The 10,049-nt window shown below is 41.9% G+C and overlaps 2 pseudogenes; both read left to right on the forward strand.

Annotated features, from left to right (window-relative positions):
* The first annotated feature begins 5,785 nt into the window (after nucleotides 1-5,785).
* On the forward strand, nucleotides 5,786-6,494 carry LOC134194613 (uncharacterized; annotated as a pseudogene).
* Nucleotides 6,495-8,449: 1,955 nt separating this feature from the next.
* LOC134194802 (uncharacterized protein K02A2.6-like) lies at nucleotides 8,450-9,610 on the forward strand (annotated as a pseudogene).
* Nucleotides 9,611-10,049: the final 439 nt, after the last annotated feature.

A 10,049-nucleotide genomic window follows, 5' to 3' on the forward strand; every position in this document is an offset into this window, starting at 1 on the left:
GTATGCCCATGTATTGAGTGCTATTTGGTTTTCGTTTTTGCTATTTTTCGTTAAGTTAGTTGTGTTTTATGTCAGTAAGCAGTATACAGATATTGACCAGTCAATAAACGTTTATTGACCGGTAAATATACAACATGCGGTTGGGTTGCTATGGTAGGAGTGTAATATAACGAGAAAAAGAATCATAGCAACGGCGAAATAACACCCAAACATGCAACAAATAGATATATTATTGCCTATACCATTTGTAGCAGTCATTCTTTTGTTTTGTTGTCGTTTCACTTATGATTTCTTTAAATTTGTATGTCAGTTGTCGTATATCAACCACAACAATAATCTAATTAATTACCTAAAACTACAGGAACTCTAACACAACTCTCAAGGATATAAATAACGCAAGTTACTTTATTGCATTGATAATTTAACTTAGCCTGAAATCTGCAGCGTTATGGTAACTACAGTATGTGAGCAATTATGTAGCCAGAAACCGTTTCCGGCTTCGCCATCTTGTAAAAATTTGCAGCTACTGCGCATACGCGGAAAAACGGTGCTTTTAAAATGTGTCATTATGATTTACAATTAAATACGTACAATATTTGTTTTTTAACGAAGACCGCATAAGCTCTAGAACGATACCGGCAATTATTAGTGCAAGGTACCTGAGGTCTCGAGACAGTCTCTTTTCTCGTCGTTTGCAAGCGGTTCTTCTTGGCAACTTTAGGAAACGTGGTCGCAAATACAATTCTAAGTGGTGTCTTATCTAGAAACTCTGATGTCACGTTCACTGGACCAGGAGACTTGAAATTTCGGTTGCTACGACAATCTGACTTGAAAGACGTTCAAAACATCTGTGATAGTCTCTACAAACATGATATAGTCCCATTAGTGTTTGAGAATCTTTCGAGTTACAATTCTGTTTACGCTATTGGAGCCGAACTAAATGGACGTGTGGTAAGTGAAATTATATAGAATTTCCAAATTGTAAACACACCAGTGAAGCATATAATATGAGATAGAATGTTGTTTTATATGCATGTTCGATGCACACAATTATTATGTTGCACGATTCATTGCACTAATAAAATCTTTACATTTATATACGTCTCAAACGAAACAAGTCTACCAGGTAAGACTAAAGTCAAATGTTCACAATTGCATAATGAATTTGCAAACGATGGGTGTCATACGTCGACAACAACAAAATATAGATGTCATAGCAAAGTTTTTAGTTTTACCTGCTATCAGACGCATAAATATACATGCCAAAATACCTACTCGTCGTGGTCGTTAATGTGTTTTGAGTACTTCATTGTGCATCTGTATTGCATAATGCTACCAGCATGTTTTCGGGTCACAACAAATTAACGATATTTATGTTATCACAAACATTTTGACGAAAATTTAGAAATACTAGTATAGTATACATAGCAAAAATGTCAGTTTTAGCTGGCAAGTCGTGTCTTTAAAGTTAGAAGATGTGACAAAGGTTTTGCAGAAATAGCGGATTAGCGTGTAATGATTAAAAATACATTTGCACGGCTCTGCATATACGAGAAGGTTATCGTGAAACGTTTTACTAGATAGTGACTCAAAGCAAATCGTCAAATCTATACGCTTTCTAAAACGTGACGTATCTGGGCACATAGATTATTATAATACATCTGAGAAAAGCAGAAAAGCATACTCAAAGAAAAGCATACTCAAGTTAAGTCAATAATGGTTAATGAACGAATTCCTGACGTTTTTAGAAGGAATTCTCAGACGACGTAAGTGCTGTCCCGAACGTCCATACAAGAGCATCTTCCGAACGTCAATGCAAGAGCATCTTTCTTGCAAGACAGTGACGCGGCTTCACCGTAAAAGTTGTACTTTATTGAACTTGCAAAGCAGCTATTGAAGCGTAACTGATGTGCATAGACGAGGAAGCGTGAGGGCAATGCATGCGAACACGCGCCTTTTCAACATTTCTAGATCTGATTATTGCTCACTGTGGCTAATAGAACTCCGAGAAGCTGCCAAGTGACCCACATACATACATGACTTAGTAGACTTATTAAGACATAAACATACTGTGTTATTATTTTTGCTTTTCAACGCTGTCTTGCAAGCATGCAAATACTGTATCAATGAAGCATAACTTGTACACACTAATTATTATTGTTTAGTGCAGCCAAGCCATGTGCACGACTTCGCAGGAAAACTAGTGCCCATCTCTCACAACTATAGTTTCTTAGTCTTACACTTTAATCTTAATATAATGTTTGCCATTGTGGCAGTCGCCCATTCGCCCATTCGCACAGACACATATCTACTATAACTGTTATTACTATAGACAATCGATACGTTATGTTTGTTTATATGTAGTGTGCATGTGTAGTAGACTAAAACAATACCATCTGATATTGTAAAGTATCTACTGACGAAATAATGCGCAGTGCGTAACCACTACAGTTAGTTGTGGTAGTGTCTGTATTTGCCCCGTCATGGAATATGTTTAGTTTAGCTAACTAAAACGTTTGTTGACAGATACATGTAATGATGCAAGCAGTGCAAGATTATGGCAGATCAATGTATTGTTTTGGAGCACGTACTCATGCCGACTTTCAGGGAAGAGGAAATACAAAATTGTTCATTATTGAATCAATAAAAAAATTGGTAATCGACCGATTTGAACCAGATGTTCGTACATTAAGAGCATGGACATTACCGGAGTCAATTGGCGCAACCAAATTCCTTACTTATAATAGATTCAAAAAAGTGTATTGTTATCAAGCGTCACACTATCGACACCAGCAACTGTCCAAAGCTAAAGAAAAGCTAGAAAATTATATTAACATTATTGAGGCAAAATGTGACGTAGTATCAATCAAAGACGCGCCCGCATCAAATTTGATTTCTTCGACCGCTAAAGTTTCACGAAGTGACTGTGATCTAGAGATTATTGACAGTCCTCTTTTGCCTGCTGGAGTGTTTGCTCATTCTGATTGCGTCTATTCAGCTACAAGAAACAATCTCAAAATGTTACAAACGTTGGGCTATCGAATATTCGTATCTGGAGATACAAAAGGTCAATGGAAACCGCAAGCGTTGGCGTATGGAAAAGCGGTAAATTATTCAATACTTCCCACGTGGTGTTGTACAGTGACAGGAGATGAAAGCGATTATGCTCTCGTTCTTTTGCTCAAGCAAGCTCTCTTGGCTGTTGCTTCTGCGATCGAATGTTATGGAAAGGCCGAGAATGGTGCAATGCAGTTCATTTGTCATTTCAACAGCTCCAGTTTCCAGGAAAGGGCAAAAGCTGTATTGTGTGACGCCATTGGATTTGAACCAAGCAATGACACTCCATTTTACGGTAATTATTCCCGCTATGCAATCTATGAGCTTCCCATTAATTGATTTTTCAAAAACGAAGTTGATCTTCTTTGTTCCATTACCGCAATTTTTATGTAGAGTTCTGTTGCAGATAGTTATCAATAGCGGAGCATTTTAAATAAATATGAATATGTTTTGCTCATTGTTTGTTGGTTCACATTTTTCTGTAATAGGTAAAAACCCGAAAATAACGGGTAATAATCCGGAAAATGTCCCACTAGCATCACAGCTACTTCTTCTACACTTATAGATGCAATTCTAGTTACTGCCCATTATTTTTCACCGAAACATCATCTTTGGATTCAAGCAGTCCGTCAGCCAAGGCTTGGTATTGTGGGAGCGGGGCTAGATTTTACTTAATATCCGGGAGCTTTCCGCCTTTATAGGCGTGGTTGCGTTTGGAAATCTTTTGGAAAGAAGGATACTAGAGAGAAGATCACTGTCTGTAGAAGATGTCAACGTAAGTGACAACATGCGTATTTGAGACTAATCACATGGTAGCGTCTCGCTAGTTTTTGAGCACACTGCCGTCTCTTGGCGTTTTTCCACCAACAACATAGTAAATTGTAAAGAAGGCATGTGATCGCGTTTTACTGCACTCTAAAATCTCGTGTGCATCTGCGAACACGTGAGTTTTCTGACTCCAAACTTGACGCACTGTGTGGTAATGGGAGTAAGATAAATCGTAACGTAGAAACAGCGATTCAGCGCCTCAGCAGTCTTATAAGGTGGGATATCACTTCTCTGTTGAGATTTCTTTGCGCTGAGCTGTTTTTACGATATTTATTTACTTCTTTGTAATATTATTTCATAATGTTCGCGTGTTCTGTTCTTCTGTAACTCTATCAAATTGATTTCGAGTTTGCTGATAGTTGTGTAAGTGTTTTGATTATGTCTATCGCATCACCACAGTAATGCAGTAACACACAACACACAACACACAGCTACGGAGTCGTAGCTAGCCAATTGGATTGATGTTGAAGAGGTGTACAGGCTTAATTAACTGTTTCAATTTTTCATGCATTACGTACTATACATCTAATATGGGAAAGAGAAAAAGTGTGGCACCACTGCAGAGAGATCCATAAAATTGAGAAAATTGAAAGAATGAAGAGTTGAAACAGTGGGTAGTATCTGCTCTTGAAATCAAATCAACCCAAATCTTGCTTGTGTCACAAATATAAACAATCTGTCAGAAGGCACTGGATGACCAGACATATAGATGAATCTGGCAGTTCAACAAAAGTCTCTAGTGCCAAGAAAACAAAAATTTGGGTGATCAGGATGTGGAGTCAAGCCAACTTGCAAGAGATTGTTGTCAGCGATCTAAGCTTGTCAGGAAGGATGATTCAGTCAGGCCAGTTGAGAGTAGTTTGGAAAACTCCTGAGCATACTGCCTTTATTGAAGAGAGAGTTGCATGGCTAAGCCAAGGATGTACATGCAAGACATGATGTCAGATGAAACGTTGTCAATGTGCAAAGAAGGAGCATCATTGTGATCCTGGATGCCGGTGTGTACTATGCACTAATCTCCAGTCTGGATGTTATGAGAGTGATCCCGATGAATTTCAGATGCAAAAAGAAATTGAACTGTAGATAGAATGAGGAATAGATTGGAAGAGACTCTGACTAGGGTGAAGACGATGATGATGACAACACAATTTGTGAAGAGTCGGGTCCAGATCTAAAGTTACCAGAAGTAATTGCCACTGATGATAGCATTCTTGAGTCTACCACATCCTATTGTCTGGTGTCCAGGAAAGTTTGTGTTGTGTTGCTTGTCACTTTGTCTAATAATCACTCATAGTATTAATTATTATCAAAACTTCAATATCACACGAACATAGATTAATCAGAGAGAGAGTCTGTTACTAGAGAAATAGTGGTTATAGGTACTACAAGTATATGCAAATGAGATCAATTTTTCAATAATTATAAAGGCATGATACTGCAGTTTATTATTAATAGATAGTGCATTAATTGATTAGTTGACTAATTGTAGCACAGTCATCACAGTCAGCGCAGTCATCACTGTACTAGAAACTTCAGTAGTCTAATGTGTTGCTGTGATATAGACATGCGTTGTGTATTACATTAGACAATTCTTTTCAAGACAGATCAACATCTAATTAGTCAGAAGCTTAACAGGAGAATACGCTAGCAAGTAGTTTGACAAGTTGTACAGTATACAGTAGCCTTACATTTGCAGTCACTGCCGATTCTGGCGTGGCTTTGACGTTAGCATCAGCGGTAATGCAAGCTGTGGTAGCATAAATGACGATACTGGTTTTTTGGATGAACATACGCGAGAGAGACTAGCGTAGTGTGGCACTGAAATAGAACTGTCTGACGAGACCACTACATTGGCGTAGTCGGCAGGATAGAAAAAGGCAAGAAAATTGCAGCAAAACGAATGGGAAGACATCCCAAGGAATTTGTCCCCAACTATGGCGGGAACGTGGCGGCCGAATTTGAACTCTGGCTAGAAGACGTCAATGACTACCTAGCTATCTGTGCAGCGACTGACCATGAGGAGAAGAAGAGGCTATTCATGAATCTAGCTGGGTTAGACCTGAGACGGATGGTGAAAGGGTTGGTCGTTCCGGCACGGCTCAACCAGGAGGATGGCAATGTCGGCGATTCGTATCGGGCTTTGACAGATGCAGTACTCGCTCATTTTCGCCCGATAGTCAAGACGACGTCCGAAAGGTACAAGTTCCGAAAGCTCATACAATTGGAACACGAGTCCATCACCGCCTTTGTAGGCCGTCTACGATAAGGTAGAGCTTTGTGAGTTGCGTCTGATAAATTAGATACTGTTGTCAATGGACAGGTGAGGGATCAGTTAATTGTTGGGTTGCGGGCAGCAGAAATCCGCAAGGAGTTGGTGAAAGTTTCCAATCTTACTTTAAGTGATCCTATGACTAAGGCAGTGGCGTTAGAGGCTTCTATAACAGCTAGACAGTACGTTATATGACACCAGCAGCTGTGAACCCCTGGCAACGACGCCCAGTGTGGTGAACAAAATATCTCAATCCAGCAACGGAAAAACTCCCACATGCAGGTACTGTGGGCGAAAACACAGTCGAGGCAAACAGCATTGCCCAGCTACAGAGGCATAGAGCTCATAGTGTTACAGAACAGAACATTTTGCAGCAGTCTGTGTACAAAAAAAGAAACGGCCAGTAGCTGGGTCCGTAGAGGAACAGACACCATTTCTATGGAGAGAAGATAAGTCGAATGTAGTCTATGGTACTGCCTATACTGTTCAAGCTACGGTAGATTCTAAGGTCTTTACATTGACACTCATGGTCAATGGCAAGAAATGTCAAGGCTTACTGGACACAGGAGCAACACCCCCTTATCACCAAGGATATGGTTTCTGACACAAGATCCAGCTCCAACACTCTTAGGACATATGGTGATAGCAAGATTGAAACATTGGGTGTAGCTGATGTTACAATATCAGCAGAAGACAAATCTTGCAACTGCACATGCTTTGTGGTGCCAGTTGGAAGCAAGGTACTGTTTGGCCAAGATGTGATTACCCAGTTGTAGCTACTGTACGGCAGATATCAACGTTGTCAAGACGGATCCTATTGAGATTAGGCTGGACCCAGAGGCCAGACCAGTAGCAGCGCATTCTAGACGTCACGCTTTCGGTATTTGGAAGGATATTACAAAGGAGCTGAAACAGCTACAGGATGGTATCACATATCGGTTGACAAGGAGTAAAATCCCGTCTATGACTATGAGTTGGTCACGGACTCGGTAAAAAGGTTCTTCCATAGACTCCTCATCTCTCCATGCCCCATCTACAACTCACGATGACCGTGACCAACTCAATCGAGTCTGTGACAGATTGAGCCAGTTCCCAAAGCAACACAGTGGGTGTATCCTTTGTTACCAGTACGGAAATCTGACGGAAGGCTGCGTTTGTGCGCTGACTATCGGCAGCTGAACAATTCAATCATTCGTGAACGACATATGATGCCTACGTTAGATGAAATCACTGCCATGTTGACTGGATCCACTGTTTTCTCGGTACTTGATGCTGAATCGGGGTTTCATCAGCTACCATTGTCAGCAGAATTCCGGGACTTGACCACGTTCTCATCAGATTGTGGGCTGTTTTGGTTTAAGATACTGCCATTCGGCATTGCATGTGCCCCAGAAATTTTCCAACGCGTGGTCAGCCCTATTCTGATGGGATTAGAGGGTGTTCCATTTTACATTGATGACACACTTGTTTTCGGAAAGAACCGAGACGAACATGACGCCAGACTGAAGCAGGTTCTGCAGCGTCTAGCAGTCGCTAGTTTGAAACTGAATTGGTCCAAGTGCCAGGTACGGCAGAGCCGCGTTAAGTACTTGGGATATTGGCTAAGTGAGGAAGGAATTATGCCAGATGAAGACAAATTGAAAGCCATACAGGAAATGCCATGTCCCGAGTCTGTGAATGGCGACCTACTTGAGCAGATTCATTCCTCAACTCTCCCAGGCAACAGAGACACTTCGTCACTTGGCTAAGCAAGTTCCTTTCACGGTTACTGAGCAACTGCAAGAAGCCTTCGAAATCGCCAAGTCGAAGATTGCCCAACCGTTGTTAAAGTTAGCCTACTTCAACACACCTCGTTCCATTCCCACCGCCATCAGCGATGCTTCTCCAAATGGACTGGGAGCTATCCTATGGCAACTAGATGAGCACAGCAGATGGACACCAGTTACCTGTGCCAGCCGCTCTTTGACAGACACAGAAATGCGTTATTCTCAAATGGAACGTGAAATGTTAGGTGTGGTGTTTGCCATTACACGATTCAGACTGTATGTCTTAGGACGATCTTTTGAAGTATTTACGGATCATAATCCTCTTATCAGAATTGTCAGTAAACCATTTGAAGAGGTTCCACCTCGTCTTCAGCGATTGCTAGTAGCCTTGATGCCCTACTAGGTTTCAATCACGCACATTCCGAGCAGCCGCTTCGTTGTGTACGGATGCTTTATCTCTCGATCCCCTCTCTGAGAAGACACAGACGCCAGAAGAGACTCGATCTATGAGGGAGTATTTGGGGATGCAATGGAGGAAGCACCTATAAATGCAAAAGATATTCAACAAACATCCATAGACCCACTTATCAGTCGTGTAATCAAGCGAGTTGTAGATGGGGCATGGAGAGATGGGGAGTCTATGGAAGAACCTTTTTACCGAGTCCGTGACCAACTCACAGTCATAGACGGGATTTTACTCCTTGTGATACCAGCGTCAGCTCGCCCTGCCGTATTACAAGTAGCTCACGAGGGCCATCCATGTAATGATGCTTCTCTGGACAGTCTAAGAACGAGGATATGGTGGCCAGGGCTGACTAAAGATGCGGTAACGTTCACGGAGCGATGCAGTGTATGTTGGCAGAAACATACCAATCATGCACAAGTTTTGCAACCGTCAGATATTGAAGGAGTACGGAATAAGATAGCAGTTGACCTGGTGAAAATTGAAAGTACAACATGTCTATCTGTTGTAGTCTGTGGGTCCAGGTACCCAGAAGTGAATGATTCCACTAACATCTACCACATCAGCGGCAGTCATTGGAAAGTTAATGGAAATATTTGCTTTATTTGGGCTGCCAAAAGTCATCGTGTCAGATAATGGACCTCAGTTTGTATCCACTGAAACGGAACAGTTTCTGTCTATTCTCGACGTTTAGCACGTGAAATCTAGTCCCTGCTATCGACAGTCTAATGGCATGATGGAAAGCTACACCGGCTAATATGGGAGCGCCTACAAGGTCTCCGGGCAACCATTCCCTCTTCACAGCGACTTCAACAGATTTTGATCGATATCCGCAACTCAAGACATCGCATGCTGGGAGTAACAGCGAGTGAGGCACTATTCAACCGTGTTACCCTAAGCCAGATTACCAACTTCTATTCCATCTGTGATTGTAACCCGAGAGTAACAGGTGAAAGCCAAAGCTCAAATGGCAAAGTATCACGATGCAAAGAGAGGAGTACAGCCTCTGTCATTGCTAACACCGGGCACTGTGGTGATTCTCCAAGATGGTTACACCGATCCCGAGCGATGGTGGAAGGTGGTGCAGCAGCATGGACAGCAAGTAAGGTGTCAGACGGCCAACGAATGCTATTGCGGAACCGGCGTCATGTGCGAGAATATCAAACACCGGCAGACATCACAATGAGTGCATACGATGTGTTCGCGTTGGCACGGAAGGAACATTAAAATCCTATCCAACCAGAGCCTTTGCAAAAGGAGGTACCATCTCTGCAAGAACGACTCACGACGACCACAGAACAAGCGTCTCGAGATATTAATTCATCTCCGCCAGTAAAGTCTGCCTCTACAGTTGGTAGATCGGCGACATATATTGAGCAATCATTGCAAGACCTCAAGTCACCTTCACATGTGGAATCACAGCCAGCCTTTACTGCCAAGAGGGAGGGCTTAACGGAGTCCAACAAGGGTCGGTCTCTACGAAGAGGGAAGGACCACTCGGTCTAGCAGACCTATCAAGCTAACAGCTAAAGCTAAAACGCAGCTATATAGTAGAAACTTGAGGGGAGTCAGAAACAGCATAGAGGTTTAAGTGGAGTCATGTTGTTTTGTTAGAAGGGGGTATTGTGGTAGCATAAATAACGGTACGGGGTTTTGGGGATGGGCA

Source organism: Corticium candelabrum, chromosome 1 (assembly GCF_963422355.1).
Source record: "Corticium candelabrum chromosome 1, ooCorCand1.1, whole genome shotgun sequence".
NCBI lineage: Eukaryota > Metazoa > Porifera > Homoscleromorpha > Homosclerophorida > Plakinidae > Corticium > Corticium candelabrum.